At 39.7% G+C, this 22,048-nt stretch overlaps 1 protein-coding gene, 1 long non-coding RNA gene and 1 pseudogene across 2 annotated transcripts in view; 1 reads left to right on the top strand and 2 right to left on the bottom strand.

Annotated features, from left to right (window-relative positions):
• LOC149135571 (uncharacterized) overlaps positions 1-12,917 on the bottom strand; it is a 52,421-nt pseudogene extending 39,504 nt beyond the window's left edge.
• Positions 1-22,048, bottom strand: part of LOC149135568 (uncharacterized) — a 440,654-nt gene that overhangs the window by 226,600 nt on the left and 192,006 nt on the right. The window lies entirely within an intron of this gene.
• LOC149135569 (myotubularin-related protein 13-like) overlaps positions 1-22,048 on the top strand; it is a 223,748-nt gene that overhangs the window by 11,971 nt on the left and 189,729 nt on the right. The gene's annotated exons all lie outside the window — the stretch shown is intronic.

The following is a 22,048-nucleotide window of genomic DNA, read 5'->3' as shown; positions in this document are numbered from 1 at the left end:
GTCTTCTCACGCACAGCACACTTCCAAAGGTCTTGGTCAGTAGTCATCGCCTCGGTGAGGCCCAATGTTCGAAGGTCTTGCCTCACCACCTCAGCTCAGGTCTTCCTGGGCCTACCTCTTCCACGGGTTCCCTCAACTGTTAGGGTGTGGCACTTTTTCACGCAGCTATCCTCATCCATTCTCACCACATGTCCATACCAGCGCAATCGCTTCTCTTGCACACCACTACTGATGCTTCTAATGTTCAGCTTTTCTCTCAAGATACTTACACTCTGACGGGTATGAACACTGATATTACACAACCAACGGAGCATACTGGCTTCATTCCTTGCGATCTTACGCATGTCCTCAGCAGTTACAGCCATGGATGATGGTACGCTTGCATTAAATGAGGCTGCAAAGAAAGAGGTCTGGAGATGCCACTACGATAGATTGCTTAATAAAGAGAATGAATGGGAGAAAGAGAGCCTGCCGTATGTCGACCCAACAGAGGGACCAGCTATCCGAGTTGATAGTACCAGGGTAGATAAAGCAATTAAGAGTATGAAGACAGGGAAAGCCCCCCGGCCCATCAGGAATCACTGCAGAGATGCTCAAAATATCTGGCAGTGTTGGCTACAGCCTAGTCACCCGTATTACGAACCAGGTGTTACACGAAGGAGTCATACCCAATGACTGGTGTAGCAGCACCATAGTAAACTGCTACAAAGGTAAAGGTGACACTTTAGATACAAATAATTACAGAGGCATCAAGCTGTTAGATCAGGTTATGAAAGTTACAGAGAGGGTCATAGCCCAACTAATTAGGGAGCGAATCAATTTAGATGAGATGCAGTTTGGGTTCGTGCCAGGTAAAAGCACTACTGATGCCATATTTCTAGTAAGACAGCTGCAGGAGAAATACCTAGCCAAAGATAAACCTCTGTACCTGGCTTTCGTTGACATGGAGAAAGCCTTTGACAGGGTCCCCCGATCCCTTATCTGGTGGTCAATGAGGAAACTTGGGATAGAAGAATGGTTAGTGAGAGCTGTGCGAGCCATGTACAGAGATGCTGCCAGTAAGGTGAGGGTTGGAAATGAGTACAGCAATGAATTCCGGGTAGAGGTAGGGGTCCACCAAGGTTCCGTCCTCAGCCCCCTCCTATTTATCATAGTCCTCCAGTTGATCACAGAGGAGTTCAAGACAGGTTGCCCCTGGGAGCTCCTCTATGCTAATGACCTTGCACTAATTGCTAGTAAGACAGCTGCAGGAGAAATACCTAGCCAAAGTCAGGTGGGGAAGCAAGGACTAGAATCGAAGGGCCTTAGAGTCAACCTAGCTAAAACCAAAATCCTAATAAGTAGGAAGGTAGATAAAACACAAACCCCTTCAGGTAGATGGCCCTGCTCAGTATGTAGAAAAGGAGTAGGTAGTAACTCTATAAGATGTACCCGGTGCAAGCTATGGACACATAAGAAGTGCAGCAATATCAAAGGCAGGTTAACTAGGAAGTTAGTTTTTGTATGTGGCAGATGTTCAGGTGCAATGAAGACTGTAAACAAACAGGAAACAACTTCTATCTCATTCCAGGGTGAAAAACTAGAGGTAGTCGATAGCTTCGCTATCTGGGTGACCAAGTTAGTAGTGGGGGTGGGTGCGCTGAAAGTGTAGCTGCTAGAATAAGAAGAGCCTGGGCAAAGTTTAGAGAGCTCTTACCTCTGCTGGCGACAAAGGGACTCTCACTCAGAGTAAAACGCAGATGTATGATGCATGTGTACGAACAGCCATGCTACATGGCAGTGAAACATATATATATATATATATATATATATATATATATATAGAAAGGACTAAGAAGAAAATAGGGAAGGCAAGCTCATGGTACGATAGCCACAAGTACCAGAGCGTCATGTTCGTCGACACCACCCCTAGAGGCGAACTGGCGTACCGCTTTAGAAGGGCCCTAGACAAACTTAAGCTAAGAATTAAGGTTGTTGAAAAGCCAGGCAACCCTATTAAATCCCTTATCAGTAGAACATACCCTTTCAGTAGAACCCCCTGTACTGATAGGAACTGTATCGTATGTAGATTTAGCCCACAAACGAACTGCAAAACCAGAAATGTAGTCTATAGTATAAGATGTACAGAGGGATGATGCAGAAATAAGACAATGACATATGTAGGCGAAACAACAAGGAGCATAGGGGAGCGGGCAAACGAACATTGGAGGGAACTTAAGGAAGGGAAGAACTCATCAGTTCTGTACCAGCACGCTGAGCAAGAACATAGAGGCTCAATCAACAACATAGAAATTAAAATCTTATCTACACATATCAGTGATGCAGCATTTAGACAAATTACTGAAGCTACACACATAATAGAAGAGAAACCTAGCCTGAATAGGAAACTAGAATGGAACACTAACACACACCACTAACGAACCACAAACCACAGCATGTGACAACATGTTACCCATAAACCAATAATAATACGAACAAAGTATAATACAATACATAGATAAACAAATGGAATTAAATACTACATACGTTAACAAAATTTAATTAAACACAAAAAAACACACACACACACACACACACATGAACAAATAAATATATAAAAACAAATACAAACGAACACGTATTAACAGAGTATATCGGTGATACAGACACTCCCCATACACACATGCACATACAAAAGACACAGACACATTGAAAGACACGCATGCGTAGACACATACAATAGGAATACAAAATACAAAATGGCTGATATTTAGCAAGGTGAGACACACATAAGAAGGAAGGAAACAAAGGACCACTGATGAGGTCACAGAAGTGTGACGAAAGAACTCTGGCCGAAATAAGATTAAGATTAATGTAATATAAAGCTGAAGCAAATTAACACCAAATATACAGTGCGTGTGTTTTTATTGGCTAAACTGGCAATATGACCATCCCCAAGTACAACAACATATATATATATATATATATATATATATATATATATATATATATATATATGTATATATATATATATATACATATATATATTACGGAAATATACTTGCATAGCAAGTGACGAGATCTGAGATCGTGTGCTGGACTGAAAACAATTGCAGCGTGGAAGGTGTTTATAAGCCATTTAAGAAACACACAAAAAACCGTTAGATTCATTTCATTTCAATTTGATTTGCCAAAATATTTTCGTAGTATATATGTATGCATGTGTGTGTGTGTGTACATGTATGTGCGTATGCATTTGTGTACATGCATATGCATGTGTGCATGCCTATATGCATGTATGTATATATGTAAGTATGTACTTATGTACGTCAGTATTTAGGTGTGTAGACATGTCTGTGTGTGTGTACATGTGTTTGTACATGTGAACGTATGTTTATGTACTGATATGTGTGTCTGTTCAAGTTGTATACATGACAGTTACTTTGTTGAAGGTTGTATACACGCATACATACATATGTATATATTGACACACACACACATGTGTGTGTGTGCGCGCGAGATACATATATGCACATATAACCTTGCTTATACATATATACAAGTACATACAATCATATAGACACTTGCACACACTCACAAATATACGTATAATCTTAAAGTATACACACATGTACGCTTATCCATCTCTCTCTCTCTCTATATATATATATATACATATATATATATATACACACACATATATATACACATACATATATATTTTTTTTTTTCAAGGATAACGGTTAAAATTCAAATTTGCTTTTTTTATTTCTAATATGTTTTTATAATCTTTTTTTACACATATACAATACATACATATATCTACACACATACTCATATGTACATACACATACACTCACATACACAACACACAACACATACACGCACGTTGACACACACACAAACATCTACACATACGTACATACGTATCAAACTGTATCATACTGTTATATATAACTACATATATATATTTTAGTATCATGCATCTCAACATGTATGTATGTATTTCCACTTGTAAATGAGAGAGAGGGGTGACTATAGAGGGGTACTCCCGAGTGGAGTCTGGTTGTTACCCCATTCGGATTTATGGTTGGGAGTGGGTTTGTATTCTTGTATACAGACAGCTTGAATGACTTGTCTCAGCATTGCATCAGTGGGATGTGTGGATAAGATGTTTAATTTGAGTCACCTTAAGGAGCCCTTGTGGCAGTCTACATCATGCTGACAGAAGATGGAGTTTGGTTTCTTTTCAATGTAGTTCTCCAGGTGTTCTTTGAACCTATCATTGATATTCCTAGAAGTCTCACCAATGTATGACTCTTGGTTAGTTGCACAAGCTCCTTCTTGGCACTTAATCTAGTATTCAGTGCACATGTGGGTTTGTAGAACATACTGCACAATAATATTGACAGATGATTCTATCAAATGGATATGATCTACATAATACAGATTTGATAGACCCTCCTGTCTTTTCTACAATTTTGATCTTAAGGCCAGTTGTGTGCAGGAATTTCTCCAACGCCTTACTTATTCGTTCTTAGGTGTAGCATCAACAAACATTACACTGTGAAACTTCTTGTTATCATACCAAGTATTGTTTTTATTTCTTTTGTCAGTGTCCCTCTCTAACCTATTCCAGAACTTGTTGCAGTATAGGGGGCATATACCATTTTTGTCATCTCTTAAAATGTGTTTGAATCTTGTTTTCGCTCCTTTGTACACTCTGATTCTATTGTATTGTGTGTGTCTGGAACGTTGCATTCGGAATATATAATGCTGGATGTGTTGTCATTCTTGTGGTTGGCATAGTGGGGATACATTCCTCATTACTCTAACTAAGTCTGCTACGAGGATGTTGATCTTGGCAGTACTTGATACCGCTGAGTCACTACGGATTAGTAGTGAACTAGCCATAGGTTTAAAGTAGTGTGAGTGGAGTAAACAGGGTTTAACAGTTCCGTCAATCATAGTATTTTCTATCCACAGATCAGTATCTAGGACGGGTAATCTATTACTGGGGTTTTTAGAGGGGTAGTCTATGGTAACCTTTATTACTGCTATGGATAGAGTCAGCTATGTGTTGTATAGCTGTCATCACCTGTTCTTCATTTAGTAGAGTGTCCATATCTGTATTACTATTACATTTCACGACAAGGTTAATGTCATCAATGTATTGAGAGTACATAGCTAAGGGGATGTTACGGGTCGGTAGGCAGTGTTTAAAATGTCTGTCCCACCATACCATGAAGAGGTTAGCAACATCACCGGCGATCCCTACTCCAATAGCACCGCCTTTCACCTGTTTATACAGTTTATTGTTAAACTTAAAAATATGGTTTTTAAGAGTGGTTCTAAGGCTGACACCAATAGCGTGTGTGACAGTAGTTCTGATGTTGTGTGCATCTGACAGTGAGTGGTCTGGCTTCGTCCAGCCATGCCACCGTTCACAGTGGCTCTCTTTTGCATGCTGAGGTAATGGTAGGTGGTCTACCTTGTTTGTTACAAGTGGGACAAGTATATATACATTTTGTTGTATTTCTGCTGCTTTTAAATAATGGATATATACATATATATATATATATATATATATATATATATATATATATATTGATAGCAAGGACAACAAAAGAAAGAGACCTCGTTATTATGTAAATGGATGAATTTATCTGTAAAAATATGTGACACTTATTCGGTAACCATGATAAGACTCTGAGTTTCGGATGCCGGGGTGGGAACCCATGCCAACATCTCTTCAGTTATCCAGCCATTGAAAATTCCTGTGAAAAATGACCGTTAAACAAAGGGAAATTACTGTGTGGTTGGCCGTTATTAAGACAAAAGAGCTATAGACCCTAAGTAAGTGGAGGGGGTAAAAGTAAGGGAGTAGAAAAGTCTATAGTGTTCGCGTAAGTGCACCAATCTGTATATGTATATACTAAACCACCCTCACTTGAAACACACATGCTCACCCATATACTCGCCAAAAACTATACATAGAATTCAGCCTTGTCACCTGTATAGTTAATCAGGTTATTCAGGAAGGCGTCATCCCCGATGACTGGTGTAGTAGTATTATAGTTAGTTGCTACAAGGGTAAAGGTGATGCCATAGATAGAAAGAACTACAGAGGTATCAGACTGCTGGGCCAGATCATGAAAGTTACTGACAAAGTTATAGCTCAATTGATTAGAAAGAGATGAGATGTGGTTTGGTTTTGTACCTGAGAGGAATACCACAGATGCCATCTTCCTAGTGAGACAGCTGCAAATAAAGTATTTGATCAAAAGTAAGCTGTTGTACTTAGCTTTCATTGACCTGGAGAAAACTTTCAACAGAGTCCTCTGCTCTGTTGTCTGGTGGTCTCTAAGGAAGTTAAGAGTAGAGGAGTGGCTTCTTAGAGCTCACAAGCAATGTATAGTGGTGCTGTCAATAAGGTGAGAGTCGGCCATGAATACAGTGATGAATTTAGTGTATAAATAGGGGTCCACCAAGGTTCAGTTCTCAGCCCGCTCTTATTCATTATAGTCCTCCAGGCCATAACAGAGGAATTTGAAACTGGATGCCCATGGGAACTACTTTATGGTGATGACTTCACTCCAATTGCAGAATCTGTAGCAGAATTGAAGAAGAATTTCCAGGTATGGAAACAAAACCTGGGATTAAAGGGCCTTAAAGTTAACCACCAAAGTTGTTGTTAGCAAGAAAGCAGACAAGACTCTTATTTTATCAGGTAAATGGCGCTGCTCAATATGTAGGAAAAGAGTTGGAAGTAATTCCATATGTTGCATCCAGTATAAGCTATGGACACATAAGTGTTGTAGTGGAATCTCAGGTAGATTAATAAATAAAGTCACCTTCGTGTGTAGCAGATGTGCAGGAACAATAAACACTAAGACACACAGGATTTAGACTCAAATGCCCAGGTGGCTCTCTTGAGGCAGTAGATAGTTTCTGCTACTTAGGTGACCAAATTGGCAATGATAAAGGATGTTTTGAAAGTATCATTTCTAGAATAAGAATAGGATGGAAGAAGTTCAGAGAGCTACTACCTCTGTTGGCAACAAAAGGACTCTCTCTCTCTCTCTCTCAGAGTGAAAGGTAGATTGTATGATCCTTGTGTGCAAACAGCTATACTCTATGGTAGTGATATGTGGGCTCTGAATGTAGAAGACATGCATAGACTAGAGAGGAATGAAGGTAGTATGCTCTGTTGGATGTGCAACATCAGTGTGTCTACAACAAAGTGCAAAAGAGGAATCAAATAGAACATGCTATAGAGAAGACTATATTGGTTTGGACATGCGATGCAAAACTGAGTTCTAGAAGTGCTATTTTTTCCACCTACATGTGGCAATAAAACTTTTCAAACCTGCTACCCCAAGAAACTAAACTACATCTCTTCTCTTCTTTGCATTTCCTCTTTCATGCACTATGCTTATTTCTCACTTCCCAATCCTGTCCTCACAGCCCTGTTCACTGTATCATTGCTATCCTGTAGTGCCCCATCCCCTCTATATACCCAGGTTTTCAACAGTCATTGCATTCCCCACCCCCACTCTCTACTCATGCTTTTTGGTAATGTCATGTCACTTATATTATAATCTCTGCACCTTGCACGTGTCACCACCTGTCTCTCTTCCTTTACTATCCCATATATATTCTCATCCCTATTCCTTGTGAGTATGCCTGACACTTTGCCACCATCTCACTCCTGTTCTCTCTTGCACTGTGCTGTCTCCCACACACACACACACTCTCTCTCTCTCTCTCTCTCTCCTTCCCTTGCTTTTCCCTCAGGCTGGGTAACTATGTATCTTCTTTACAGTAGCACACCTGTTTCTGTCCTCACTCTTGATCACTCACTCTCTCTCTCTCTCTGGCTGGGTAACCATGTACTTCCCCTACAGCAAGCCCCCTCTCCTCTCAAAGGATCTTTGTCTTGCAAGTTACTGTGTGATCCTGCCACTGCTGGTGCCACATAAAAAGCATCCAGTCCACACTGTAATGTGCTTGGCATTTGGAAGCACATCCAGCTGTAAAAGCCATGCTAAAACTGACCTTGTCTCTGCTTGTGCCACGTAAAAAGCTCTCATTCCACTCTGCTGGGTGGTTGGTGTTAAGAAGGGCATCCAGCCATAAAATCTGTGCCAAAACAGACATAGAAGCCTGGTGTAGTCTTCTACCTTGTCAGTTCCTGTCAAACCATCCAACCCATGCCAGCTTGGAAGATGGATATTAAATGATGATGATGATGATTTATGCACACATGCATATATATATATATATATATATATATATGTAGTCAAATTGAACAGTGAACGTTAAAATGTGAACATTGAAAATAATAAGACAACAAAACGATGTGCATATGGAATGTATTAGCTTGATGCTCAGTAAAGGTAAAAAAAAAGAGTGGGTTTTTGATGTTTTGAGCATAGTTCTTCATCAGAATAATGAGAAAAAGGAAGAAAAAAGAGTGCCCTCTATTTTCCATCCTTACTGAGCACCAGGCTAACACATTCCATATGCATGTCCTTTTTTCTTTTGTTATTTATTTTTAATGTTCAATTTGACTATTATCACACATTCACACGGGTCCTTCTGATGAGGATTTGGCATAATTCTTGGATTTCCCCACACCAGATTACCCTACCCTTGGATTGCTTCAGAGTACATTGTTTTTGTACCTTTGATTGTGAATCATTATATATACATATATGTACATGTATATGTATACATATATATGTATCTGTATATATATACAATCAATCCAAACATGAACAAGCAAGAAAAAACACGAAAAAACAACAATACGAGGATGTGGAATAAGTACAGTGTTTATTGGACGCTCAGGAAAGGAAAGAAAAGAAAGAGGATTTCATGGGAAAAGTCCAAAGAAGGGAAGACAGAGAGAGAAAACTGCCAACGATGCACACGTGGTCACCAGAACCATGCTTAGGAGTAAAATTTAGGATTTCACGGTTTTCAGTGAATTGATTTTAATAAAACTTTTCCCAGCTGGTTTGCACACTATGGCAACATCATCGTTATGTTTACATTATTATTTTTTCTATTTCAGATTCTTCAGTTTTTGAGTGAATAATGCTAATAGCTTTTGAATGAAAATAGCCCATCTAGACATTTTTTTTTCAGATAATGAATGGTAATGATACATATTAAGCAAAAATTGAGTATTTATTTAGCAGAACACCATAATGATATTATAACATTTATTGACATAATGGTTTATTTAGTCACATGAGCGCCATTTTGATGAATAACTTCAAAAACCATATTAGTCATGGAATTTGTCAATTTCTTAAAGTAGCAGGTTGAACTGCCTCTGCTGCAGCTTTGATGGTCATCCATAAGACATTTTTCAACATAAATTGGCATCCATCAGCATAAACATCTTGTTTAATGATGGACCAAAACTTTTCCGATTGGGTTGAGATATGGAGATGCTGGTGGTCACACCATCAACCTTTCACCTTGTATGCCATAAGACACTAGTAATGTTTGGATGGTCCCAGCAGAGTGGGAGGGAGCTTTGTCATGCATGAATACGTGATTCCTTAAAAGTAACAGCAGCATGTCATCTAGCCAGAGATCCAGGCACCCTGAGTTGGCCAACAAGTCTGTCCCAAATGATACCAGCCCACAACATAACTTCTCCACCCTGTTCTTGACATTGTAAATGTTGGTGACGCTCATCTCTAGAATAGACCTATAGGAAAGTGGGTTATACATCATTAGATGTACACCTGCTTTCCTATATTAAATTAGAATGAACGGAACGCAGAACTCCAAACTATCAACTCAACAATATTTATTTATGGTGGAAAATATACAGCTTTACTCTTGGTTGTTGAGACGCCTTCTGTGTGTGAGAACATGGTTGCTGGGACGTTGGTATGTTGATGTGAGCTGTCTAGCGTGAGTTCGAAAGATGGAGAGAGACAGCTAGACACGTCCTTGCTCAATCGCTGGCCAGTCGAGAAAGAGAAAGAATGAAGCGGGAAAGCTTGGATGTTGAATTCCACACATGCGTGAGACTACGCGTGCGCATGGCGTTACTACAGACCCAACTGTCAGGTCCATCAAGGGTCACTCTGGTTTCATCAGTGAACTGAACACAACTCCTGTCTAATATCATGTACTTTTGGGCTCATTGACGCCTCAAACTCTTGTGATGGGGCATTAAAGGAGGCAGTTTTAGGGGTTCCTGCATGGAAGCCATGGTCCTAAGGATGCGATTTCTGGTGGTTTTCGGTACATGAGGAATTCCAGAGGCAGTGAAAATGGCTTTGCTTGTTTGTCCAGGTCTTCCATATAACTTGCAGCCAATATACCTTAAATCCCTAGCTGTCACGATCTTGGAGGACTCACTATCAGATCATTTCATCCTTACTCTTTCACTTGTTTCAGTCATTTGACTGTGGCCATGCTGCAGCACCATCTTTGGTCGAGCAAATCGACCCCAGGACTTATTCTTTGTAAGCCTAGTACTTATTCTATCAGTTACTTTCGTCGAACTGCTAAGTTATGGGGACGTAAACACACCAGTATCGGATGTCAAGCGATGTTGGGGGACAATCACAGACACACAAACATACACACACACACACACACACACACACACACACACACACACATATATATGTATATATATACACATATATACAACGGGCTTCTTTCAATTTCCGTCTACCAAATCCACTCACAAGGCTTTGGTCAGCCCGAGGCTATAGTAGAAGGGGAAGGAATTCACCACCGTACTTATGTGACTACCTGACACGACCTCCGCAGTCACCTGCATAGGCCAGTCCGGATCCTTAATACAGGTGAGGACTCCCTCTCTCTGATGCTTCCTTTTATTCAAAAATTTCTGCAGGGTCCCTCCCTTTCGGAATAGGATTAGCCAATCCTTTTCCTCACAGGGTGAGCCCACAGCTTCTACTGTCGGCGGCACAATTCCCGCCAACCTGCTTTCCTCCGTTGGTGGCACAATTCCCACCAACGGAGTGTCGGGACACGCCTGCGGTGCACTATTGAGCACCGGCCGTGCCTCGTTCTTTTTTTCTTTTTCTTTGGGGCCACTGGAGTAGGGCGTACTTCCGCCTTTGCCGGAAGGTCCTCCTCCTCCCCCACGATTTTCGGTGGGCAACCATTGTTGCCCACCTTCTTCCTTTCTTTTCCTTTTTTCGAGGAGGTGGAAACCTCCTCGACTTCCTCTGTCTCTCCCTCCACTGGGGGAGCGGGGGGAACAACATTTGTTAACTGTTCCAGGACCTTACTCTGGTCCTGGGGACAGTCTTTCTTGATATGACCGGGCTTCAGACACCGGTGGCACTTGGGTTTACGTTCCTCAAGAATTACCGGATATTTATGGCCAGCCATCCTAAAAAAATCCGGAAATACCAGATCCCTGGCTGATTGGGTCCACAGGGTCAAAACCGCTTTTGTCCCAACCCAATCAGCTGTAGGTAAAATTTTCACATTTAAGAGCTTTGCTCCACTGCCACCCAGACCCCGTCGGATAGTATCCACTATTCAATCAGGTTCTATACCGGGTGGCAGCCCACAGATCCAAGCTCTAGTTAATTTCTTCCCACAGTATGTGGGAAGAAACAGAATTTTTTCCCCTTCTAAGGGCTGGCTCGCAAACTTGCGAGCCACCTCAGGGGTGTCAAATAGCAACCTAACCGTTGTGTATTTTACACCCCTTGCCATAAACTTAATAGTTGGCAGATATTCTGCCAACTCTTTTTCAATTTCAATTTTGGGAAAGACCGTAATGATGTCGAGTAACCTAGAGTAGGTCCGTAACACCACCGTTCTTTCCCTGAAATCATTTAACCACTTCTTGGGTGGGATAATCTCCCACTCCACAGCGGTGGCCTTATTTTTCTTTATGTTCTCTGCCATGATAAAAATGTCCACATAAAAATTAAACAATGAAAAATTTTAAAAACATGCAAAAAGAGAAAACTAAAAAAGTTCATAAAAGAAGGAGAAAGGAAATACAACAGTTCAGAAAGAATAAATAAAATATAATGTTCCAGGCAGAATAACAAATTTTCAGTCCACAACGGTACTCCGGCCCGATTTGATCCCGGCTCCGCTGCAATCGTCACTTTGCTGGTAAAAATTAAATCCTTTGCGTAGTTCCACATGGTGTAGTTCAAAGCAAGAGGAAGACTTTTATTCAAATTTATTAGCTTTCAAAACTTGGTTTGAAAACAATAAATTCCTTTTCTTTTTTAAACAAAGTTCACAATATTTATTTGTAGTTTTCAAATCATGGCTTGAAAACAACAAACTTTTACAAATTGAGTTCACAATTTTTGGAGGAGTGATACATCCAAAACACTCTTCTCACCGCTAAGTGAGACTTTAAGCACAACCACAGGCAGACAAATGCGAGGAATTCAGTGGAGATTTCTTGTTCGACTTAAATATAAATAAACACGAGCAACAAACCCCCACTAAATCCCAAAGACACAAAAGTCTTACCTTTAGTTGTACGTCAAAAATTCACGACGCTGGTATTAAGCGACGTGACAACAGGAGTGACAAAAAACACGTCCTCTCGGTAAGCAAGCTTCTTACCACACAGATACTCCTACATCTACCTTGGTGAAAGATCCTTCAGGACTCATCTAACTGTGTCCACTCCTAAGCTATTAGTATGGTTCTGGGTGTATCCCCCCATACACACACACACACATACAATCGTTGCCAGAGCACCAGCTGCCTGGCTTCCATGCCGGGGACACGTAAATAGCGACATTTGAGCGTGATCGTTACTGACGTCGCCTTCCTGGCACTTGTGCCAGTGGCACATGAAAAGACATTTGAGCAAGTTCGTTGCCAGTACTACTGGACTGGCTCCTGTGCAGGTGGCACGTAAAATACACCATTTCGAGCGTGGCCGTTGCCAGTACCTCCTGATTGGCCTTCGTGCTGGTGGCACGTAAAAGCACCCACTACACTCTCGGAGTGGTTGGCGTTAGGAAGGGCATCCAGCTGTAGAAACTCTGCCAAATCAGATTGTAGCCTGGTATAGCCATCTGGTTCACCAGTCCTCAGTCAAATCGCCCAACCCATGCTAGCATGGAAAGCGGACGTTAAACGATGATGATGATGATATACATATATATATATATATATATATATATATATATATATATCATCATCATCATCATCATCATCGTTTAACGTCCGCTTTCCATGCTAGCATGGGTTGGACGATTTGACTGAGGACTGGTGAAACCGGATGGCAACACCAGGCTCCAGTCTGATTTGGCAGAGTTTCTACAGCTGGATGCCCTTCCTAATGCCAACCACTCAGAGAGTGTAGTGGGTGCTTTTACGTGTCACCCGCACGAAAACGGCCACGCTCGAAATGGTGTCTTTTATGTGCCACCCGCACAAGCCAGTCCATGGGCACTGGCAACGATCTCGCTCGAAAATCCTACGGGAGCCAGTCAGGCGGTACTGGCAACAGCCACGCTCAAAATGGTGCATCTCATGTGCCACCCACACAAGAACCAGTCCAGGGGCACTGGCAACGATCTTACTTGGCTTGCCGGGTCTTCTCACGCACAGCACATTTCCAAAGGTCTCGGTCAGTAGTCATCGCCTCGGTGAGGCCCAATGTACGAAGGTCTTGCCTCACCACCTCAGCCCAGGTCTTCCTGGGCCTACCTCTTCCACGGGTTCCCTCAACTGTTAGGGTGTGGCACTTTTTCACGCAGCTATCCTCATCCATTCTCACCACATGTCCATACCAGCGCAATCGTCTCTCTTGCACGCCACAACTGATGCTTCTAATGTTCAGCTTTTCTCTCAAGATACTTACACTCTGACGGGTATTCACATTGACATTACACAGCCAACGGAGCATACTGGCTTCATTCCTTGCGAGCTTACGTATGTCCTCAGCAGTTACAGCCCATGTTTCACTGCCATGTAGCATGGTTGTTTGTACGCATGCGTCATACAGTCTGCCTTTTACTCTGAGTGAGAGTCCCTTTGTCGCCAGCAGGGGTAAGAGCTCTCTAAACTTTGCCCAGGCTATTCTTATTCTAGCAGCTACACTTTCAGCGCACCCACCCCCACTACTAACTTGGTCGCCCAGATAGCAGAAGCTATCCACTACCTCTAGTTTTTCACCCTGGAATGAGATAGAAGTTGTTTCCTGTTTGTTTACAGAGTTATATATATATTGGGTAGCAAATTTTTACAAATTTCACTACCAGTAGCCTAGAATGTATAAAAAGTTAATAGATGACATATTATTCAATATAAAATAGTGTACATTTAAACACAAGAGAAATTACCTATAACAGGTAACTGTTATAGGTAATTTCTCTTGTGTTGAAATAAATAAATATATATATATACTAACAGAGATATCCGGCGTTGCCCATGTTACATGCAATTGAGGAATGAGACTTTTCTGTTTTATTTTCTGTAAGGAACTGGAATATATGATTCGAATTTCATGAAAATTGCACGAGGGTTCTTTCCCTCTTTACACACCCTAAAAAAATTCTAATCATGAGACATGTATCCCATACTATTGATCTTTATGCACATATTCCAAAATTTCAGTCTTCTGGAACCTGTAAAAAGGATTTTGCTCCTGAAAAATGGAGCCCATGGAGCTCTAAAATGTGGGAATGAAGGCCCCTATTGGGGGTGCGTGTGTTAATGTCAACCAGAGAAGTTGAATTGTTGGGAATGTTTTTAACTTGGGTCTTATAGTATGCCTGTATATATGTGAGAGTATAGTCTCACTTTAATAGTTTCAGTATGAAATTGAAAGTATTAAAGTGAAAATATTTGAAATTACAGTAGCGACATGTTATTGTTTCACTTTTGACAGGCAATACTGAAATAGTGGAATAGTTTCAGTGTTAAAATGAAAGTATCTGACATTACAGTAGAGTGATGTTATTGTTTCACTTTTGACATGTAATACTGAAATAATGGAGGAGATATGATATTGCTGTGGGCTCGAACTATACAAGAAGTTAAAAATTGTTTTGGCCTAAGACACTACATGTGTTAATTTGGAATGAAATTGGTTGTGTAGTTCTTGAGTTTTAGGGATTCACACAGACACACATTGTTATCTTATATATCTGATATTTATGCGCACATTCCAAAATTCCAGTGTTATGGACCCTGTAAAAAGGATTTTGCTCCTGAAAAATGGATCTCATGGAGCTGAAAAATGTGGGAGTTAAGGCTCCTATTGGGGGTGGGGGTTATTAATGTCAACCAGAGAAGTTGAAATGTTGGGAATCTTTTTAACTTGGGTCTAATATGTATTGTTTGAATTTCTTTGAAATAGGAAATATATGTATGTTCACTGGGTTTGTAAAAGAGAGCAAAGCTACAGGAAAGCCAAAAACGAATGATCATGATAATCAGTCAGCTACCCTAGCCTAGTCGTTACTACTCCCCAATGTAGGATTCCTCACCATACAGGTGACAGGCACAGCTGTAAGATGCATTACGGATCTATAGCAATTGTAAGGGCATGACCCAATTGAAATAACGTGTGACGCTTGGAGTAAAGGGAAATGAAAGTGTCGCCTCTGGAGTTTGCAAATGACCACTATACCGATAGGTAACTGTGCAGAAAAAATTTATAATTGATAAATGTCTCAGAACAACCAGTCACTCATCTGGGAAGGCCTTGAAATCAGTGTTACCAACTGGGGACTATGTGTGTCGCAGTGATAATGAAAAGAATCAAAGGAGGTCTGCAACGAAATAATTTTACTCAACACTTTGCAAGTGAATCAGTGGAGGCAAAGATGTGTCTCGTTTACTTGACAATTTATACACCACATTGCAGAAACCACAATGTAAGTATATCTGAAAGGATAGTGTTACGCTGTTGTACTGTTGAATTACAAATAATGCTCATCTGTTATGTTCGGGTGACCCTATAGCTTCCAATAGTACAACTGTATTCGTCTTTGCTTAGGAAAAATGACTAAATTATGGGTGTGAAGTCCCCATGAAGGGGTCTTTGTAAGTTCTAAGAAGAAGAAATTTTAGAAATATTACTTTATTTGTGTGTAATATGTATGGTTAAAATTTCATCAACATCAAAAATATATGAATTTTCATGGGGGTTATGGCTGTTATGCATAGAATGTAATTTCCAAATTTCATAAAGATCCATTCAGTACTTTTGTCGTAGTTTTGGATAAGAAAACAAATGACTAATGTGTGTGTTTGTGTGCATGTGTATGTGTGTGTGTGTATGGGTGTATATATGTATAGATAGCTCGGATGAACCTAGTGCAGGCTCAACGGCTATCTAGCAATAGCACGGGTATGCAGAAATTCCGGGATGGTGTCCGGCGTGCTGAAAGACCACTGGGAGTGAGGTGCCCCTCAGCTTTTGTTGAAGCATGTCTCTAGGAGAAGGTCACTCTGATATAAAACCAAATATATACAGGGAATGGCATTGGACATTTTGGGGATCTCTGGTTTGTGCTAGAGATCACGGCGCTCCCACATCCCTGAGCCTGCAACTCATATTGGCACCAGACATCTTGCTTCAGCTTGTCTCTGGATAATGTCAATAAAGTGGAGAGGGTCTATGACGTGTTGTGCAAGCCTCATTCGACCAAAAACTCAGCACAGGCATTGCTGACCTCTGCTTTTTTTTTCCCCTATATATATATTTATCTTATTTTTAGTATATATTTATCTTATTTTTAGTATATATTTTCTCTCAGAGTTAGGGTTTTAGGGTTAGGGTTAAGGTTAGGATTAGGGTTAGGTTTAGAGTTTTAGGGTTAGGTAATCATGCGGGTATTAATCTGAAAAATTACCAAAATGTGAAAACTACCGACACTGCCATCTGTTATAACTTTTGTTGTTCTGTTTAATATATACATAAATTATGCCTCCAAAGAAGAGAGTTTGTTGGGGAAAGAAAGCAACCGATTTAAAAAGACAGCAACAGACTGCAGCAATTCACTACATTCCAGATGCTACCTTGAACATAATGCAATATGGTGCATCAACATATACTGCCCAATCTGATAGAATTCTGGCAGAACTGTGTAGCAACAGATTGCCAGCAATTGCTTCATCAGAAATTGCCGTCCTAGCTCCTGCGAAAAGGGATTACCCTGCTATGTATAATCAGGGTAGCACAAAAAGTTGTTTTGCACAAGCATTTGTATAGCCAATTAGACGGATGAAATTTACGTACGCTTAATAATGTTACACAAAACAGCCTTCAGACTTTCCTTATTAATTTCATTGTGTTTTAAATTATGAACATATTTACATCATAAGGGTTTTTTCGTTGTAAGGCTTTCTTTTTTAGTTGATTTTCACCTAGCAAGACTTATCATAGATGGCATAATAAGTCACACCCGGACAAGGTCGGGTTATACTGCTAGTATATATATATATATAAATTTAAGGAATGGAGAAAACGCATGTTATAATTGCATACTTTATTCCTACATATGTTTCAAAGGATTACAACCTATGTGATTCATAGGGATCTGTGATATTAAAATTGTAACCTTCTCATCAGGGAAAGCATGGGAATCATCTTAAACGTAAGACATTATGACCGATTATGAAAACAATAGATGGATAAGGTTATGACATGATTCATCTGAAAAAAAACGGTTCTCTAACGGTTTTTTTCAAATGAATCCCGTCATAACCTTATCCATCTATTGTTTTCATAATCGGTCATAATGTCTTACGTTTAAGATGATTCCCATGCTTTCCCTGATGAGAAGGTTACAATTTTAATATCACAAATCCCTATGGATCACATAGGTTGTAATCCTTTGAAACATATGTAGGAATAAAGTATGCAATTATAACATGCGTTTTCTCCATTCCTTAAATTTTTAAATATACTCAAATACCCAAAATTTCAAGGAGTTCCTGCCTTAAAAACAGGAACAACACCAAAGTTATTTTGTGTTCTTTGCTACATTGGTTTCTAGTAACCCATTTATTCTATCCGAAGAATTTTTATTCATTAAGATAGAAGAAATACATATAATTATATATATATATATATATATATATATATATATTATAAAACAAATAATAAATGAGTATATGCATATATGCATACAGGTATGTGCATACCTACGTCTACCTGCATATATAGGTGCATATCTGGGTATAGGACATTGCAAACAAAACGTAGACAAAAGAATAATAATAACCAGATTACAGAACACACACAGGCCACATAAAGAACATTTTCCTTCATCAGCTACCCCCATTCTAACACAGGCATTTCGAAGAGTATATATATATGTGTATGTATATATATATATATATATATATATATATATACATATAAATAAATAATAAATGAGTATATGCATATATACATACAGGTATGTGCATACCTACGTCTACCTGTATATATAGGTGCTATGCGGCCAGACGTGAAAAATTATGTGTATATGAACGCTGTGAGGCATGAACTTGAAAGTGGGGATGAATTAAGTTCGCGTGTTTGCTCAGCGATAGCCAAGGAAGAAAAGGATTAGTGACTGAAAGCATGTGACCATGCAGGGGTAAGGGAGAGAGAGAGAGAGTGGTAGAGGGAGAAACAAATGGAGGAAGTAGAAGAATAGGTGAGCAACGAGAGAAAGAGAGGAAGAGAGGAATATAGTAGTAACAGAAGGAAGTACGAAGGGGGAAAGAGAGAGATATAGTAGTAACAGAAGGAAGAACGAGAGGGGGAAAAAGTGATAGAGAAAGAGATAGAGTCACGTCAGAAAATATTAAGTTGAAATAACTACTTACAACAGTGATGATACTAGCGTTTGGTCATGTAAAAACAAATAATAAATGAGTATATGCATATATACGTACAGGAATGTGCATACCTACGTCTACCTGTATATATAGGTGCATATCTGGGTACAGGACATTGCAAACAAAATGTAGACAAGAAAATAATAATAACCAGAGTACAGAACATACACAAGCCACATAGAGAACATTTTCCTTCATCAGCTACCCCCGTTTTAACAGCGGCGTTTCGAAGAGTTGGGCAGGACGCATCGTTAAAACGGCTCTTCCCATGGACTGCAAATTAAATTTGTATACACAAATTAAACCTGTGCCATGGAGGAACGTAGTGGCGGACAAAAAACAAGACAGGAAAACAACGGAAAAGAAAACAAGACAGGAAAACAAACGGAAAAGGCTATGCGGCCAGACGTGAAAAATTATGTATATATGTACGCTGTGAGGCACGAACTTGAAAGTGGGGACGAAGTAAGTTCGCGTGTTTGCTCGGCGATAGCCAAGGAAGAAAAGGATTAGTGACCGGAAATATGTGACCATGCAGGGGTAAGGGAGGGAGGAAGTAGAAGAATAGGTGAGCAACGAGAGAAAGAGAGGAAGAGAGGAATATAGTAGTAACAGAAGGAAGTACGATGGGGGAAAGAGAGAGATATAGTAGTAACAGAAGGAAGAACGAGAGGGGGAAAAAGTGATAGAGAAAGAGATAGTCGCGTCAGAAAATATAAAGTTGAAATAACTACTTACAACAGTGATGATACTAGCGTTTGGTCATGTAAAAACAAATAATAAATGAGTATATGCATATATACATACAGGTATATATATATATATATATATATATATATATATATATATATATATATATATGTGTGTGTGTGTATATATATATATATGTATGTGTGTGTGTGTATATATATATATATATATATATATGTGTGTGTGTGTGTGTCTGTGATAATGTATGTACATGGCTGTACCATTAAGGCATCACTATGCCAACCATAGCCTTGTGTGTGATTTGATTGACTGAAGCTGAAAGAAACTCATGTATGTGTTTTTGCATGCAGGTATCTCCTTATCCTGGCATTGTGTGATAATTGTAAATGAGTGTCACTGCTATACAAGTGCTTTTGTTTGTTTACAATTCTCCATCAAAATTTTCCATTGGACAGCTATGTCCAATGGAAAATATTACCTTGTCTGAAAACAGGAAAGGGTTGATGATTGGAAGAACATCCAACTGTAGAAAATCTGCTTCAACAAATTCCAGCTGACTGTGCAAGCATGGAAAAGTGGACATTAAAATCCTGTATTGCATAGCTACACACATATAATGTGTGTGTGTATTATGTGTGCATGTCTGTGTGTAAAAAGTTGCTTCATAACCACATGATTCTGGGTTCAGTCTCACTGCATGGCACCTTATAGCCTTGGGCTAACCAAATCCCCGTGAGTGGGTTTGGTAGATGGAAACTGAAAGAAGCTTGTTGTGTGTATGTGTGTCTTTATTTGTCCCCCACCACTGCTTGACAGTTTGTGTTGCTGTGTTTACATCCCCATCAATTAGTGGTTTGGCAAAAGAGTCCGATAGAATAAGTATCAGGTTTTAAAACAGTAAGTCCTAGGGTTGATTTGTTCAACTAAAATCCCTTCAAGGTGGTGCCTCAGATTGCCTGCAGTCAAATGACCGAAACAAATAGAAGAAAAAAGAAGATATATATTATCATGCCTCTGGTTTGACAAGAGCAGATGTACCTAGCAAAGATGAAAATTTTAATAAGTAAGAAAGTAGACAAGACTTGGCTACCTCCAGAAAAAAAGCCTTCCTTGATATGCAGAAAAGCAGTAAGTATAAACGCCATATGGTGTACTCAATATAAGCATTGGATACACAAGATGTTCTGGCATCTCCAAAAATCTAAGTTTCATATGTGGTAGATACACTGGAGCAGTTTGTATGAGCACACCAGAAACTGAGTTGCTTAAATGCCGAGATGACTCATTAGAAATAGTTGGTAGCTTTTGTTGCCTAGGCAATGTAATTAGCAAGGGAAGTGGCTGGTTGGAAAAAGCTCAGAGAGCTACTATCATGGCTGACAAGAAAGATCTTTTCCCTGGGAGTGAAGGGCAGACTGTATTAGAACTGCAGTTCTATACAATAGTGAGACATGGGCCTTGAATGTGGAGGACTTGTGAAGACTGGAAAGAAATGAAGCAAGCTTGCTCTGTTGGTTGTGCAATATGAGTTGTGTATCTATGAAAGGATTAGTACAAAAGTGGTGAATGAAAAACTGGGCATATGAGGAATCAGATATATGCAAGAAAAAATACTGTTCTGGTACGGACGCATGATGTGTATGGATGAGGACACCCTCCTCCATACACATCATTGCTAAATGTGGCTGAAACTTGTGGAAGAGGAAGACATTGATGAAGTAGTTAAGGCTGATCTCTGGATCCTGAGCCTGATGGAGGAGATGACAAAGGATCAGGATCTCTGACAATATGAAGTTCTCATAAAGATCTGCCCTTGACAGTAATACTGAGTTCTGAAAGTGCTATCTGCATATTGTGCTCTCACTGAATTTACATCTGTGACAATGGTCCTGCTACTAAACATGTAGACATACTAGATCACATAAAAAGGGCCAAAGAGTTAGAAACACATCTAGCTTCTGTCACAGACATGCTGTCTTCTTTCCTAGTTTTTCTACTATTTTTCTACTATCTGCACTATATCAGCCTCTTCCCTAATGCAAGATTGTGGACTCCTTTATCTTTCTTCTCATCACCAATATTGTCTCTCCTCCTTAACTTTACACTAATCCCTATGGCCAGTTCCTCTTCTGGAATTCTCTCCTACACTTGCTGAATTTCACTTGTTCAAGAACTGTGTCAACCCTATAGATCTCGTTGATCTTGTAAGACTTGTGAAGGCTTGTGACACAATACCTTTCTCCAGTCTTGCAACATCCCTGAAGGCCAGTGATTTAGCCCCTTCTCCACTTTAGATCAAATCAATAAAAAATATATAAAGTAAAATGGAAGTTTCCGCCTAAGTATTACTGTTAATATTTGTTTAGTTTTAATGAAAGATTTGTCATGGCAATTTGATTCTAGACCTTGCTCGATACTAGAAAGAATTGAGATTAATTTCATAATTAAATTTTGTCTTTTCTTTGTAATATATATCTGTTTTAGAAATTTTTGCTCATTTATTTCATTTTACATT

Source organism: Octopus bimaculoides, chromosome 5, assembly GCF_046866305.1.
Source record: "Octopus bimaculoides isolate indiv1 chromosome 5, ASM4686630v1, whole genome shotgun sequence".
NCBI lineage: Eukaryota > Metazoa > Mollusca > Cephalopoda > Octopoda > Octopodidae > Octopus > Octopus bimaculoides.
Note: the sequence above shows the minus strand (reverse complement) of the source record. Positions and strands in the feature narration are given on the sequence as shown.